This window comes from Phascolarctos cinereus, unplaced genomic scaffold (genome assembly GCF_003287225.1).
Source record: "Phascolarctos cinereus isolate Bilbo 61053 unplaced genomic scaffold, phaCin_HiC Scaffold_1;HRSCAF=81, whole genome shotgun sequence".
Taxonomy (NCBI): Eukaryota; Metazoa; Chordata; class Mammalia; order Diprotodontia; family Phascolarctidae; genus Phascolarctos; species Phascolarctos cinereus.
In genome coordinates, this window is record NW_027555514.1 from 277,342,073 (window position 1) to 277,359,525 (window position 17,453).

The 17,453-nt window shown below is 40.5% G+C and overlaps 1 protein-coding gene and 1 long non-coding RNA gene across 5 annotated transcripts in view; one reads left to right on the forward strand and one right to left on the reverse strand.

Moving 5' to 3' along the window:
• LARGE1 (LARGE xylosyl- and glucuronyltransferase 1) overlaps positions 1-17,453 on the reverse strand; it is a 602,000-nt gene that overhangs the window by 144,231 nt on the left and 440,316 nt on the right. The gene's annotated exons all lie outside the window — the stretch shown is intronic.
• Positions 6,830-17,453, forward strand: part of LOC110205709 (uncharacterized) — a 49,848-nt gene continuing 39,224 nt past the window's right edge. Inside the window, exon 1 of the long non-coding RNA XR_002323664.2 lies at positions 6,830-6,896. This is a non-coding gene — a long non-coding RNA (uncharacterized LOC110205709). The remainder of the gene's footprint in view (positions 6,897-17,453) is intronic.

The following is a 17,453-nucleotide window of genomic DNA, read 5'->3' on the forward strand; positions in this document are numbered from 1 at the left end:
CTGGGTGAGTAGCCATCTGAATTTGCACAAATCAATCTCGTCCATTTCCAGAATGAATGAAAATTATTTATTTATTAACATATACATCAATGTACTGGGTTAGCTAAGTGGATAGAGCTAGGGCCTAGAGTTAAGAAAACCTGAGTTTAAATCAGTTCTTAAGTCACTTACTAGCCATATGACCCTGGGCAAGTCACTTAACCCTATTTCCCTCAGTTTCCTCATCTGTAAAATGAGCTAATGAAGGAAATGGCAAACTGCTCCAGTATCTCTACCAAGAAATCCCCACATGGGACCATTAAGAGTTAGACAGGACTGAAAAATGATTGAGCAACAAAATTGATTTGATGAATCATACAAAATCCAGTCAGTCCTTGCCCTCAACGGCTTTATATTCTTTTCATTAAAAAAATGTTATTCTAAACTTGATAAACACCAAACAACCTGCACACTTCCATACAGGAAGAACAGAAGTAGACTCTGAATCTCTACTCCAAAGTAGTGTACATTAACTTTAACACAGTAATTCCAAATCTGGCTTGTATATATGTTAAGGAGTTTACGTGCTAATGAAGGAGATTATGTATATCCAGAAATAATGGCAGAATTGATTTAATTAGGCAACCAGACAGCATAGTGAGTAGACTGGGTACTAGACTAGGATACAGGAAGAATTAAGCTCAAACTTTGCCTTAGACACTTATTACCTATGTGGGCAAATCACTTAACTTTGTGCCTCAGTTCTTTCATCTGTAAAACAGGGATAATAATGGAATATACCTTCCAAGGTTGTTGTGTGGATCAAATAACACAACAGAGAGCTTTAAAGTTCTATTTAATGCTGCTACTGCTGCTGCTGCTGCTGGTATTCTACTACTACTATTGCTGCTACTACTACAGTTACTACTGCTACTGCTGTTACTACTACTATTATTACTTCTATTACTGCTGCTGCTGCTGCTATCACTTCTTGTTCTTCTTCTACTACTACTACCACCACTATTTCTCTTCTTCTTCTTCCTCCTCCTCCTTCTCCTCCTCTAAATGAAAGTTTAGGTTGAGAGATGATGGTGCCTACATAGCAGCAAGGCAGATAGCATGACATAGCTAGATGGATGACTGATTGGCATGTAAAGCATAGTTTGGTTTAAGGCTGGATATTTCAAAGGACCATAGGATCACAGATGCAGAGACACAGAACTAGAAACAACTTAGGGGTCATGTGGTCCAAACTGGACATTTTTACAGATGAGGGAACTGAGGTCCAGTGAGATAAATTCACTTGCCCAATATCACATAGCTAGTAAATAACAAAGTAGTAATCTTCATTTACATTTTGTGATTCTGAATTCAATACTCTTTCCATGAGTGGGTTTAGGTATGTGAGTTCATACCTACTCATTAATCAGGATAGCACACCCCCAAGCCAAAAAAGTTTCCAAGCTCACCATTTGATTAACATCCTGATCCTCCCTGGGAATGTTTTCTAGAGATTCAGTGTTCCTAAAGGTACAGTGATAGGTTGGATGGATAACTGGGAAATGAAGGGAACATTCTAGAGAACTCACTCATATCCATTTTGGGCTGATGAAATCCTACCAAATAGGAGCTGGGGCTAGATAAAGACTAGGTGACCCTTAAAGGTAAATGTCAAAGCCATTTCCTCTTGCTTTCATCTCCATGGTACATTAATTGTTGCATCCTAGAAAGAATGTTATACATAGGGATAAAATATCTAGGTGAGAGATTTGGTTATTCTTTTTTTTTTTTTTCCCATATGACATTGGGCAAATCACTACCTCTCTGAGCCTCACTTTTCTCACTTGTAAAAAGGAAACTGGATAATAAACTAGGGGTTAAAGGACTTTAAAAACCATCCAGTATTTAGAGGAATATTGGCTATGATTGCCAGGTAGCATTATAATGAAGAAAACAGAACAATGTTACTTTGCCATTTACTAACTTCCGCAAAAGAATATCCATTCCTGGAATGGGTGTAGGTTTGAGTGTTGGTCCCAACAAATATCTGGGAAGAAGAAATGGTAGGAGGGAATTTAAACAACCCTTGGAGGTTGCAAAAGCAGTATCTTTATAGATGTTCTTTCCCCCATACATATTTCTAACCTCCCTTTCTACCTTCTCCCCTTCCCCCATAATATAGCTAACTACAACCTAGTCCATGGGTGATGGGCTTTTAAACTGTGTTTCCCTAACCTTATCTGAACACTACGATCACTTCTTTTGTGTATGCCACCCTAGCACTGGATCACTGTGATCCTCACAGGTTTATCGACCTGACTTTATAAAGCCAGCAGCCTAGAGGCGGGTATTGACTCTTAGGTGCCATGTATGTATGTAATAAAGGCAGCAACCTCTAAATGGACAGTGGTACTTGGGCCATCACCTTGTAATCCTAGGAATCCTGGGAAGGGACTTATCAATTATCTTGCAAATCCCATCTCATTCCATTTTAATGATGATGATGATGATGATGATGATGAAGAAGAAGATAACATGATCTAGCATTTATATAACACTTTAAAGTTGCAAAGTACTTTAAAATATGACCTCATTTTATCCTTACAACAGTCCTGGTACAGGTGTTGCTATTACTCTCATTTTACAGATGAGGAAACTGAGGCAAAGAGGGTTAAGTGGCTTACCCAGGGTCATACAGCTAGTAAGTGTGTGAGGCTAGATTTGAAATCAAGTCTGTCTTCCTGACTCCAGGTTCAGTCTTCTATCAACCATGTCACTTAGCACTTCAAAAACTGAGCTTCAGTTTTTTTGTCTTAAGTACTTTGAACTGTAAGCTTCCAGACCCCACTCTCTAATATATCCTCTACACAGTTACCAAAATAATCTTCCTAGAAACCAAATTTATGTCAACCCTTTCCTCCAGCAACTTCAGTGGCCTCCTATTGCCACTGGGACTGGGACTGAACTGCCATGAATTCAAACTCTACTGCAGAGAGTACCACTCTGATGGGCTAGGCACATTGTTCTGAATGCCAAACATATGTCTGCCTAAAAGACTATTTTATGGAGAGCTCACAAAAGGCAAGCACTCACATGGAGGTCTGAAGAAATGGTATGAGCACACTCCTGAGGTCTCTCTGAAGAATTTTAGTATCGATTATGAGATACGGGGAGATATTGGCAATGCACTGCCCAGCATGGCATCAGGACTGTTCAGCATGGCATGCTTTCATTAAAGAAAGCGCTGTGTTCTATGAGCAAGGCAGAACCCGATAGCACAAAGGAACAAGAAATTAAACCTATAGCCGTCTCCATCCCAAATGTTCATATGGACTATTTGTGCCTGACCTGTGGTAGTCTTCTAAGCTCTTACTGCTCTAAACAGCCATAGTCGGACACACTGTACTTTGACCCAAACATTGTGATGGCATTGATCCTCTCTGAGAATGAAGGATCAACAACAGGAACAGAATAAAATACAAAACCCTCCATCTAGCATTGAAACCCTTCACGTTATAGCTCCAGGTCATCTTTTAAAACTTCTTTCATAACGTTCCCCTTCCTGCAATCTGTGTTTAAGTACAGTGGGTATGTTTGCATTTTCCTGAGTTCCGCACTCCATTTTGCACCACTACATCTTTGCAGCATCGCCATGCCTTCAATGCTCTCCCTCCTCATGCCCCACCTCTTAGATTCTCTAGCTTCCTCTAAGCTTTGGCTTGTGAGGTCCACCATTTATAATATAACTCATTTTCAGTGTTTTCTTCCTTCTCATATTTTTGTTCATATGCTCATTTGTTTGCATGTTATATCCCACCAGTAGACTTTAAGCTTCTTGAGGGCAGGACATGTTTTTTTTTTCTTACATCAGTTTTGTCTTTATATATTCCCCAGGACCAAGCACACAGTGGTCACCTAGTAAATACGTCTTAAATTAGTGGAGATTGCCCAAAGCCACAGAGGTAATAAATAACAGGGCTAGCATTTGGTCCTTTTTCTATGAGCTCTTTCTTCTATCTTATACTTAAGGATCCAGGCTTCTGCTAGGCTTGGTTAACAGAGTCAAAGTTAATACTTTCCTTTTCCATCTACTTGTGGTATTTTCTCCCTTTCTATCAAAGAAACCAAAAACATAAATATTAAAGAAAACCATATTTATATAGGATATAAAAGCAGATGTAACAGAATCCTAGGCCAGGTAGGTGGCACAGTGTATGGAGAGCCAGGCCTGGAGTCAGGAAGACTCATTTCCCTGAGTCCAAATCCAGCCTCAGACACTTACTAGCTGTGTGACGCCGGGCAAGTCACTTAACCCTGTTTGCCTCAGTTTCCTCATCTGTAAAACGAGCTGGAGAAGGAAAAGGCAAACCACTCTGGTATCTTTGCCAAGAAAACTCTAAATGGAATGACAAATGAGTGGACACGACTGAAAAACTGAGCAAACAGGCACATTCTAAAACCTTACTTATCTTCAAGGGTTATCAATCACTGCATAATCTAGTTCAATCTTCAGATTTGAAGAGAACACTTTTTTTTTCTGACTTACCATAAACCCTCTTTAGCTTCCCTGTGACTTACCCTCAGCTCTAGGATCTCTGACCAGGTTTGCTCTCCCTTGCCCTCCACCCATATATGGCTCCCAAATACCTTAAGTAAACAGGTAACCTTGACATCCCCCCTACCCCCTCTGCTTTCATCTTATTAATGAATTTCTCAGGATTTTGTATAATTCAAGCGAGGTCTCATAGGGAGTTCAAGGCTCTGCCCTTGGCTTTCTTTTCAGACGGAAGCAGAGGCTTGTCTAGGAATACTTTCTATTCATCTTGAAAAAGGTCATATTCTTTGTACCTAAGATTGGGTCCCTGAACTCTCAGGACTCCTGTATTGTTTTCTGCCCAGGACAGAAGAAACAAAAAACACATATGCCTTCCACTTGCCAGTGTGACTCTCCTATTGACTGCCCTTTCCCCAGTTTGAAGGATGCCCCCCACCCCTAACCTGATGGCTTTTCATCCTTAGCCTTTTGAATTTACAAAGGTTTTTTTTTTTAAAAATATTGTTCCTAATATGTATATAATGACTTAATCTACAGAGTCTCTTAGCCTGGTAGTCTGGAGAACTGGTTTCTACAGTGGTACTGAGTGTCCCATCCTGTCAGGGCTGAGTTGGTGAAGAGATGGCTTTTCTGAGCTAGCTCCAGCTGCATTTCTGATACAGAACTTGTTCTGAAATGAGTACTTGAGAGCCCTAAATGTAGTACCCCAATGGGGATGATGTTCTAACAGTCATTTAAGTAGGAAAGAAAGAGAAGAGGCTGAAACTCAGGGAAAAAAAATCTACAAATCCAATAAACATCCTGTTAATGTTTCCATCTGCCAAGTGCCAAGAGCAAGTTTTCCTCTAGCCAGCCTCGAGTAAGTCTGCATTAACTTAATTTATGGCTTTCAAACCCTTGCCTCAGTTTCAAATAATGATTTCTCTCTTCTTCCTTTCCTGATCTTTGGTCTAAAGAAATGAGAAAATCTACAGAGGAATGCAAGACTCTTGGGCTTCTTTCCAAGCTGGCTTTTATCACCCCAGACTCTCCAGTTGCTTTACAGCAGACAGCCCTTCTCAGGCGGGGACTATTAGATCAGGGAAATAATACTGGCCTGGAGTCAAGTAGAAATTTAACCTATCTGGATTGCTTGATTTTTTAAAAAGTTTTATTTTCAAAACACCCTTTGTTTACATCATTCAGGCATTCTGCTCACAGATATTAATGAAGAACTCTTCTGTTCTTTAACAAGAATACTTTGGATTTATAGAACAGCTTTCTTACTAAGAGAGGCTGCAGATTACTTTTGAATGTACAAGAACCATTACATTTGAAGACCTAACTTCAGTCCTCCCCTCTTTTGTATTTTTGTTGTTTTTCAGTTGTTTCAGTTGTGTCTGACTCTTTGTGACTCCACTTTGGGATTTTCTTGGCAAAGATACCATTTCTTCCTCTAGTTCATTTTAAAGATGAGGAAACTGAAGCAAATAGGGTTAAGTGACTTGTCCAGGGTCACATAGCTAGTAAGTATCTGAGGACAGATTTGAACTTGAGTCTTCCCCTCTCCAGATTTGGCACTCTTATCCATTGTGCCACCTAGCTGCCCTCTCCTCTGTATACCCAATTTTCAAGTATGTGACCCTGGATACATTATTTAACCTCTCATAACCTCAGTTTCCTTATTTGGAAAATGGCATCATAATATTTCCACAACCTACCCCATTAGAATTATGGTAAAGAGAGTGTTTAGTAAATCTTAAAGTACCATATAAATATAAGCTTGTATTACCTAATTATCAATAATAGTAACAACAACAACAGGAATCACAGCAATTAGTCTAGATTTGTCATTTCTTTAGTGTAAGGAACTCCTAGGAAGGAGCTCACCACCTTCAAAACACAACTGCAGTTATTTTGCAGGCTTTGAGAGCTATGTAGAGCACTGTGACTTGCCCAGGGTCATAGAGCCAATATGGGTCAGAAGCGGGATTTGATCTCATCTTTCTGACTCAGAGGCCAACTCTCTATTCCCTCTACAACATGGCTCCCCTGCCACCACCTCCTCTTTCTCCTCAACAGCATCATGAAGAGGGCAGGGTATTTCTATAGTGCTTACTGCCTTTGATATTCCTATGTCTTCTTGGTTGGGGCAAAGGAAAACAATGGTAATCTCCCACGTGTCCTGAGGTTGGAGTCTTTTAGCAATCTACACATCCTTATGAGCCGGGATTCTGTGTTCTAAAGAAGCTATTCCAAACTCCATGCCATTATCTATTACCTAGGGTTAAAGTTCTAGATGCAGAGTTATAATTTGAATGGAATAGGAGGGAGGGGAGCAGAATGAGAAGCACCATCCTTGACTATCCCTTGATCCTTCCAGGTAACAATAACCTTTCCCTTCATATACCTAATGTAGCAGGTGGCATATCCTTCCTTCAGGAATTTGTTATCTAATTTTTAAAAAAAATTACAGTTCTTTATGCATGTCTCTATCCCACATACGTAGAAAGCTCCACAAGGCCAGAGATTTACATATCAGATGTTAATGTCTTTATGCCTCAATCCCCTCACCTGCAAAATCAGGGGTTTGGGAACACAAATTTCTAAGGTTCTTTCCTGCTCTATATCTACAATCCTATAATCCTAAGAAGTTAGGCAAGTTTGTGTTTTCAAATATTTTCATTATACCTAGTTGACATTTAAAAAAATAGTTTTGAGAGTTGAAATCTGTGTTCTAAATTTTTTTTACACTTGAAGATTTAAACTTTGGTTTATCTGGTAAAACCACATTTACAGAAGAGTTAACTCCCTGATGGTGATGGACAAATCACCCAGCATGATACCTCAGGTGGGTAAACTGAGGCAAAGCAATGCTAATATCATCTTTATTTGTCTCTGTGACCTCAGGCCTGCTAAAGTTTGCACTAAAGCCTTAACCTCCTGATTTCCGAAGACACTTTTTTTTTCTGCCACATGAGGCTGTGTCTATAGAGACAACTAAGACTGATTTCAAGATTCTAGGAGAGTCACTGACACTGATAAATGAGGTGATAAGTGATTCTCCTTAGTTGAATTAGACATTCGATGATGTTCCATATAATGTGGCCCCACTGTCATGCCAACCACAGCGTAAGGAAGAAGTTCCAAGTGCAAGTGATCATCTTCTGAGAAGGAAGACAAGCCTCCTAATTGATCTCCCTGCCTCAAATAGCTCCCAGGTCCAGTCCATCCTCCCCACTATGGCCAAAGTGATTTTCCTTAAGAATGAATTCAAACACTGCTCTACTTGAACAACCCGGGTGGCTTCCTACTGCTTCTGGGATCAAACAGTAAACAGCTTTGGATTTTTAAGCCCTATACCAATCCAACCTAACTGACCTTTTCTCTGTTTCTCACTCATGACAATCCATTTCCCATCTCCATGACTGGCTATCCCTTACAGCTGGGAACTTGGTGGCACAGTGGATAGAGTACCAGGTCTAGACTCAGGAAGACCTGAGCTCTAATCTGGCCTCAGGTACTTACTAGCTGTGTGACCTTGGGCAAGCCACTTCACCCTGTTTGCCTCAGCTTCCTCATCTGTAAAATGAGCTGGAGAAGGAAATGGCCAATCAGTGCAGTGTCTTTGCCAAGAAGACCCCAAATGGGACCATGAAGAGTCAGACAAGCCTGATAAACAACCGAATCACAACAACAAATGACTATCAGTGGAGTTTACTTGTTCCATGTCCATGAGAAGAGACGGAATTCGATGACCTTTGCGAGCTTTTCCAGCTTTCAGTCTATGATCCTCTGAGCTTTGCAAACCAGAAATGTAACAAGGGAAGGGAGAACTGAACTTAGCCATGGGGAGCCAAAATGTGCAGGGCACCTTTCCCTGAGAGGACACGGTGGTAAGCTGTCATTTCACTGAGATAATGCCACTTCCTTTCCTTTCACTCTCTTATCTCTATAGGCTGGCTTCCTGTCTTACCAATGCACTGAAACTGCTCCCTCCAAAGTCAGTCATCTCTTAATCACTAAATCAAATGGACTTTTCTCAATTCTCATTCTTCTTGATCTTTCTGAGGCCTTTGACCTGGCACATCATATTCTTCTCCTACTCTCTTTTTCTCTAGGTTTTCCACATCTATCTGTCTGTGTCTCTCTCCTGGCTCTCTTCCTACCTTTTGGACTGCTCCTTCTCAGTCTCCATTCCTGGATATCCAGTCAGGTCATGTTCACTGATGGTGGGTGTCACTCAATGCCCTGTGCTAGATGTTCTCTTCTCTCACTACACTATTTCCACAGGTGAACCCATTAGCTCCTGCAAATTCACTGATCATCTCTAAGCTGAGGATTCTCAGATCCCCTTATCCAGTTCTAACCTTCAGACTTCCATCTCAGCTGCCTCTTAAGCATTTCAACCTTGATATCTCACATACCCTTTAAGTTCAACATGTCCAAAACTGAACTCATTATCTTTCTCCTTGCCTCTTCCTATTTCTATTATCATGGAAGATCTCACCATCCTTCCAGTCACTCAGGTGGTCAATTACATGTCACCCTCCAATCCTCACTCTAGTGCATAATCTCATATGCAATTTGTTGCCAAGTCTTGTTGATTTGACTTTCATAACATTTCACATTCTCCTCTGACACTACCCCCCATCCTGTTGCAGGCTCTTATAATCTTATGCTGGATTATTGCAACAGCCTTCTGGTTGGTTTTCCTGTCTCAAATCTCTTCCCACTCCAGTCTATCATCCACTCAACTACCAAAATGATTTTCCTGACCATGGCAATCCCCATTCAATAAACTCTGATGGCTTCCTATCACCTCCAGAATCAACTATGGTATCCTCCATTTAGCATTCACACGCCTTTATAACTTAGCCCTAACCTTTTCAGTCTTCTTTTTGTCCCTTTGTGATCCAGTGACACTGGCTTCCTGGTTGTTCTTTGAACAACATGCTACATCTCCTTACTTCAGGAATCTTCCCCATGACTAGAATTCTCTTCCTCTTCATCTTGACTTTCTGACTTTCCTGGCTTCCTTTAAGTCCAAGCTAAAATCCTACTTTTTAAAAAAAAATTTAATTAATTTATTTTGATTTATCAACACTCACTTCCATATGCTTTTGAGTTTAAAATTTTTCTCCCCATTCCTCCCCACCACCCTCCCCAAGACGGCACACACTCTGATATAGGCTATACATTTACATTCCTATTAAACATATTTTTACATTGGTGAAGTTGTAAGTAAAAATTAAAACTAATAGAAGGAACCATCAGAAAGAGGAAATAAAACTCAACAGAAGAGGAAAAAAAAAAGGTATTACTATCTGTGTCTTTTTCTCCATCCTTTTCCCCCCATGCTTTTCTTTCTCCTTTCCCCTCCTCACTAGTGTTTTGCTTTTGACCACAGCCTCCTTCAGTCTCTCCTCCCTTCTATTATCCCTTTCCCTTTTCTTCCCCTTTACCCTTACTGCTTCTTCCCTCCCTTCTATCCTCCCTCCCTTGTCTTTTCCCTTTTCCTTCCTACTGCCTATAGGCAAGTTGGATTTCTATACCTAACTGATTATGTTATTCCCTTCTTGAGCCAAATCTGATGAGAGTAAGGTTCAAACAATGCTCACTCCCCCTCCCTTCTTTCCCTCTGCTATAATAGGATTTTCTGTCTTTTCCTGTAATGTAATTTACCCTTGTCTGCCTCCTCCTTTCTCAGTACATTTTCTAAGATCTGACTAATTCACTTACTTGGATCTATTTAACCCACTTGATTAGATTGTTTTTTTATCATTACATCAAACTCAACTAATATCCACCCCCTTTATGTATACTCCTTTAACATGGTGTAATAACAATACAGTTCTTAAGAGTTGCAAGTGTCATCTTCCCTTGTAGGGATGTAAACAGTCTGCCCTTATTAACAACATTTTGTATCTTTCTGTCCCATTTACCTTTTTATGTCTTTCTTGAATCTTGTACTTGAAGATCAAATTTTTTGTTGAGCTCTGGTCTTTTTATCAGGAAGGTTTGGAAGTCCCCTATTTCATTGAATATCCATCTCCTCCCTTGAAAAATCATGCTCATTTTTGCAGGGTAGTTGATCCTTGGCTGCAATCCAAGCTCCTTTGCCTTATGGAATATCATGTTCCACACCCTGCGGTCTTTTAATGTAGAAGCTGCAAGGTCCTGTGTAATCCTGACTGTGGTTCCATGATATTTAGATCATTTTCTTTCTGGCTGCTTGCAGCACCTTCTCTTTCATCTGGTAATTTTTGGAATTATGCTGTTATATTTGTTGGCATTTCCAATTTGGGATCTCTTTCAGGTGGTGAATGGTGTATTCTTTTTATGGTTATTTTACCTTCTGGTTCTAGGACTTCCAGGCAGTTTTCCTTTATTATTTCCTGAAAGATACTGTCCAGGCTCTTTTTTTCATCATGATTTCAGAGTCCAAATTTTTAAATTGTCTCTCCTGAATTGATTTTCCGAGTCGGTTGTTTTATCAATGAGGTATTTTATGTTTTCACCTATTTTTTTCATTTTTTTTTGTTTCTGTTTGACTGATTCTTGCTCTCTCATAGAGTCATTAGTTTCTGTTTTTCCAATTCTAGTTTTTAACAGATTGTTTTCTTCTTAGTTTTTGTACTTCCTTCTCCAATTGGCCAACTGTATATTTAAGGGATTTGTTTTCTTCAGTGTCTTTTTTTCCAGTTTTCCAATTGTGTTTTTTTGGGACTTGTTTTCTTCAGTGTACTTTTTTCCCAATTGGCCAATTGTATTTTTTAAGGACTCTTCTACCTCTCTCATTAGACTTTTAAAATCCTTCTTGAGCTCTTCTAAGAAGGCTTTTTGGGCTTCAGACCAGTTCATATTCCCTTTTCATGTTGCAGATGTGGGTTTGTTGACAATGTTGTGCTCTTCAGAATTTCTGTCTTGATCTTCACTCTTCTCATAATATGAATCTATGGTACATTTCTTTTTACTCATGGTTTCTTTATTCCCTGGCCTTTAAAGAGATTGAGCTCTCCTGCTGGGGAACAGAGGGCACTGACCCAAGCTTCTTGTGTTGGGAGCCTAGGTCTTGGTCACTGGCTTTGTGTGCTGGGGCCTCTTATGCTGGCAATTGGAGGCTGTAGGGTTCTGGCAGCTTACCTTGTGTTGGGCTGGAATCAGCAAGGCTGGAACTTTCAGGCAATTCTAGGTTGCCTGCTTTTCCTTTCCTTTAGCTTTCTTCAGCTCCTTTTAGATGGGTGCTGTAGGGTGTTTATCTGCCTGGGGCCCCTTGCAATGCTGCCTCCCTTGTTTCTGCTAATGCACTGGGAAATTCCTTTGTGGTAGAGTGCCGAGGCACCTGGCGGTTTTCTGAGCTGGTTTCCACCAGTTCCCCCTGCCCTCACTGAGGCATTCGAGGTCCAGGTGTTGGTGTTTGCTTCGGGATTTCCTCCTGGTTGAGAGTTGGAGGCTGTAGGTTTCTGACAGCTTACCTGGTGTTGGGCTGGAATCAGCAAGGCTGGGACTTTAGGAAGACTCTAGTTTGCTTTCTTCAGCTCCTTTCAGATGAATGCTGCAGGGCGCTTATCCACCTGGGGCCCTTTGCAGTGCTGCTTCCCTTATTTTTGCTGAGGCACCGGGAGACCGGTTTGTTGGGCTGCTGCACTGCTGCTCCCCATCTTTCTTCTAGTTCAGCTGTTCCAGGGTTTTTTTCTGGGGTGATATTTTCTGGGTTTTCAGAGCTTGATAGGGGAGGGTGAGAGAGACTACCTTTTACTCCGCCATCTTGGATCCTGGAAAAACCCTACTTTCTATGGGAAGCCTTTGCTTCTCTCCTTTCATGCTTCCCTCTACTGAAAGTCCCTAACTTGTCCTGTATGTATCTTGCTTGTACATAGTGCTTTGCGTCTTGCGTCCCCCATTGGACTGTGAATTCCTTGAGAGCAGGGATGGTCTTGTGCTTTTTTGGTGTCTCCAGCATTGGTTCTGTCTCCAATATTTAATAAATGCTTGTTGACTTAACTTGATTTGTCCCCTCAGCGTCCAGGGCTCAAAAAATCCCTAGTTATCATTCTGCTGTCAGCTCCAGCTTTTCACTATTGCAGATGGTTAACAGTTGGCCAAACTCTCACAAATACGAACACCAAACATTCCCTCCTCCTTCTGCATTAATGCCTCAAATACCTTCTGGTCATTAATTCACCATGCATCCCCAGAGCATGTTATGCAGGATGCGTGAAGGCAAAACTGAGCTAGCCAGTTCAGTTCTCCATATAACTAGCTGACCGAATGCCTCCTTCAAACAGTCCTCTCTCAAGGACAACACACCTATAATACTTACCTAATGGTCTTTCTCTTGGCATGGTGTTAAATCAGCTACAATAACTATGAAAAGGCCCTTTCCCTTTTAATAGCTCTAACAGCCATTCCAATGCATTCTAAGTGGATGGGGTGACTCTCAAATTTGTAGAACACCTCTGGCAAGCACCCCAAAGAGGTGGGGACAAATTCGTGAGCGTGTAGAACATGGAGCTCAAAATGAATAAGAGGAAGTCATGTTTACAGACTGCCTTATAGTTTACAAAATTCACATCCTATTCTCATATCTTCTCTCACAGGATGCTTTCAGAACCTTTGAAAGGCAGTTAGTGTAATCACTAACATGCCTGTTTCACACATAAAGGATGAGATTCAGAGAGTTCAGTGATTCACACAGCTAATATGTAACAAAGGATTTGATCCCAGGTATTCATGACGCACAGTGTAACACTATTCACTCTTCCATACTGCCTCTCATTAGCAGAATAGCTGGGATTTGAACCCAAGTCCTTGAATCCAAATCCAATGTGTTGTTTGTATTATATGGCTTGAGTCTGAGTTTGAGCTCTTGTTTATTTCATAGCTAGGGGAGCTTATACAGTTCACATCATCTCTTTAAACCTCAGTTTCCTCCTTTGTTAATGTAATAGGTTTGGACTGCCTCTCTAATCCTGTACAGACCTAAATCTGTGATACTATGGATCCTCTCCAGGTTTCATTTTCCTCACAAGTAAAAAGAAAAGTTTGACCCAAATGGCCACCATGATTCCTCCATTTCCTAAATTTAAGATCTTATCATCCCTTACATCAAGTCTAATTCTCTTCCCATTGGACTTCGTCACCTCTCTACAAAACAGTTGTAGGTGTGGAAAGAATGTTTACCAAGGATCATGAGATCATAGAATTTACAGCTGGGAGGGGCCTTAGAGATCATCTATTCTAAGCCCTCCCACCCCACTTGGCAGATGATAATTTAACTCTGATCCTAGGTCCTCTGATTCTAAATTAAGAGTTTTTTCTATTATATAGTCCTACAGCCCCAAAGTTCACCTTTTATATTCCTTACTTTACTGAACCATTGACCTAGAATAAAATTCCAGGTTCCTGAGTTAATAGTATAATCCTAGGGAAGTTATTTCATTTGTCTCCAAGGCTTCTCTGCTGTTAAAATGGGATCACATAGAAGTTGCTTACCTCTCAAAGATGGCAGATGCAATTGCAATTGGGAGACTCGAGTGCTATGGACAAAAGGTATGATATAGGCTCAAGATAGGGATAGCTACGTGGTGTAGTGGATAGGGTATTGGATTTGGGCTCAGAAAAACTCAAATTCAAATCATGCCTCAGACACTCAGTATCTGGGTGATTCTGGGTAACTCATTCAACTCTTCTCAAGCTTAGTTTTCTAATCTGCAAGAAAAGAGATGATAACAGTACCTACCTGTCAGAATTTTTGTGAAGACTAAATAAGGTAATAATAATAATAAATAATAAAAATAATAATAAATGTAAAGCGCTAAAGGTTAAATATTAACTGTTATTACAGTCATTCTGTGTTATAAGCTATGCCCATTTTTCTTTTCTTCCTTATAAGAAACATTACCTTCTGTATGAGCTGGGAAGACGAATGTGATATGTTACAAAAAGTGCTGGTTCTGGAGTCAAAGGATCCTGGGTTGGAATTCCAGCTCTGCCATTTAGTTACTAAACAATTATTAAGCACCTGCTATGTGCCACACACTGTGCTAAGTGCTGGAACCTACGTGACCTTGGGGAAGTCACATCTTCTCACCAGAATTCATTTTTTCTCAATGCAAAATGAGCAAATTGGGCCAGATAACTTCCAAAGTCCCCCCTAGCTCTAAACCCAGAAACCTTCTTTATCTTCTGAGAAGTTTAGAAAGTCAATAGTATTTGATAGAGCAAAGAAAAAGTCTGGAGTCGGGACTGCCTTCTCATACCAGGTATTGGACAGACTGACTAGGGCCCTTCAATTTGTATTCATTTGAGAGGAGGGAGGAAAATGGGCAATGAAAATGAACATTAATATTAAAGACACTTTGGAGGTGTTGTTCAATTTAGAGTGTTCGATTTGGACTGCAAAGATATATGGTCAAATCCTGGCTCTGTCACTTAGAATCTGTGTGCCAGACCTCAGTTTTCTCACCTGTAAAATGAGGGGATTATGTTAGATGGCCTCTGAGAGCCCTCCAAGCTCTCAATATATGATCCTATAATCCAAAGAGAAGGAAAGAATATACAGAAATCTTATTCAAATAGAGCAAACTTCAGGACAATCTGGTATAGTCTTAGAGGAGGCCCCTGCTAAAAAGGGCTTCTTCATATTTCCTTCCCTCTCTATTGCTTTCAATCAATCAGAGGTATAATAGCAGCTCATAATAACTTAGTCTTTTATACTTATTTAGTACTTTCTTCCTGAAATTCTAAGTGGTAGGTAGTTGTCTTAGTTTTATAAAAGAAGAAACTGGACCAGGGATGGGAGGGTGGTGGGGGGTAAGAGATGTTAATGGTCCATTATCATGTAGGTTGGAAGTGTTAGTTCTAGGCTTCAGAGTGATTCCAGATTTCTCTATCCTTTCAGAAATGGGATGCGATGAGACATAATGGGAAAGGGGGTAGGAAGAGAAAGAGGAAAGCAGGAGAGTGTAGGGGAAAATAAGATGGAGAGAGACTGAAAAGGGGGAGGAAAAGGGTGATGGGAAAACGTAGAGAAGAGAAGGGAGACAGGACAAAGGGAACAGGAAAAGAGGAAGAGAAGGAAGGAGTGCAAGAAGAAGGGGATGGAGAAGAATATAAGGGGGGAACAAGGAATATGAAGATGGGGAAGAGGAGAAAGGAAAAAAGTTTGAGGCCTTAAGGGAAAATGGGGAAAAGAAAACAAAAGAAGGGAAAGTGGGGGGAGAGCAAAGGAAGAAGGGAATGAGAAGAGAAGGAGCAGAGGAAGAAGAATGAGAGGGTGAAGAGATAAGGACAAAAGTGGGGGATACATATCTACTGCCACAGGTAAACTGCAGGGCTACAGTCTGAAATTCTTCTGGCAAAGGTTTTAATGTCAGGATGGCATGAATACACCCCAGGTGAGTCATGGTGGGTAAGAGGCTGTTGTCACAGGCTCCAAATGGAAAAGGTCACCAGTTTAGTAAAAGTGGCAGGCGGAAGCTTAACTGTGATGACATTTGTCCCCTTGGCAGGGCTTTACTGCCAAGAGAAATGAATAGGTTGGCGAGTTTCTAGCTGTGAATGGATATGCCTGAGTCACATTTAGAAGCTCTGAGTGGAGGAAGCTGGCCATCCTGCTGGCAGGATAGAAGAATGGATAAGAAAGACAGTTCTCTTGAGATAAAAACTTCGCAAATATTTAGTTTAAAGTGAGCAAAACACACTTTCAGGACACTATTCCTCTTGCTTCAACTTTCAGTTCATGCCATACAATTCAAAGACTTCTTCCCTTTCCCATTACTACTGTTTCAACAATTCTGACATTTTAGGAAGGAAGCATTACAAAAGTATAAGCTATGGATGCAATGGCAACTGCAGTTATAATTAATAATATCAGTAATAAATATTACTACTACTTTCTGTTGCTGCTGCTGCTGCTGCTGCTACTGCTTCAGGTACTACTAGTACCCATATGTCCCGATAAATAAAGGAGTCCTATAGACTTCCCTCAACTAGGACTGCTTCACAAGTCTCTCTACATTATTTAGCCTGAGCCACCCTGCCCTGCCCTCTTCATTTAGGGATCTTTACACTTCTGGTCTTCACCTTCAACTCCTGGTCCTGGCTGAATTCTCCTAGACCCGTCAGAAATAAATAATATATGGTCAAAAGAATGTTAAATCTAGAAGGGACCCTAGAATTATAGATGAATGATATTATTAAAATGTGCATACCACAAATCTGGACAGTAAGGAAGAACAGTTGGATTCTCTTTTGCTGCTTTTGTGCTTATCTTGAATTCTTTTTTCATTTTTGTTTTGTCCTATACTTTCTACTCCAAAGATCATCCCTCTTGAAGTAAAGTGTGGTTGGTCAATTCTCCTTTATTTTCTTCATCCATTATCACTGCCTCATCCCCCTTGAGTAGTGGCCCTATTCCTTTTTTGATTTTCCTCCCCTGCTCCATACAGCTAAGTCCCCCTCCTTAGCATTCCAGATGTCTCCTGATGTTTAGCAGTCCCTACACTACAAAAGAACTTGCTTCTCCTTTGTGTCTTCCCATTCTTTCATCTTCCATATGCCATTTAAAGATTGAAATTGCTAGGTGAGTTGCCTGTGGGGCCATATCATTCTCTTTAGACAATTCCTGCTTTTCTTACTAAGAGTTAGGTTTGCTTATACCCACTAAACTCTTGCATAATGAAAACATGAAATAACCCAAGATTTCTTGTAAACTTATAAACTACTTTCCAATGGACTACAAATGTTTTCTACCTCATCAGAACTTCTGATGAATGAAATCAATTATATGTCTTTTGAAAACTGAAAACTCAGGTTCAAATCCCACTGCTGATTACTGAGTGTCCCTGTACATCTCATTTAACCACTCTGGGACTCAATTTCCTCATTTATAAACTGACGTTTATAATAATAACCTGTAGCTTACAGAGTTGCT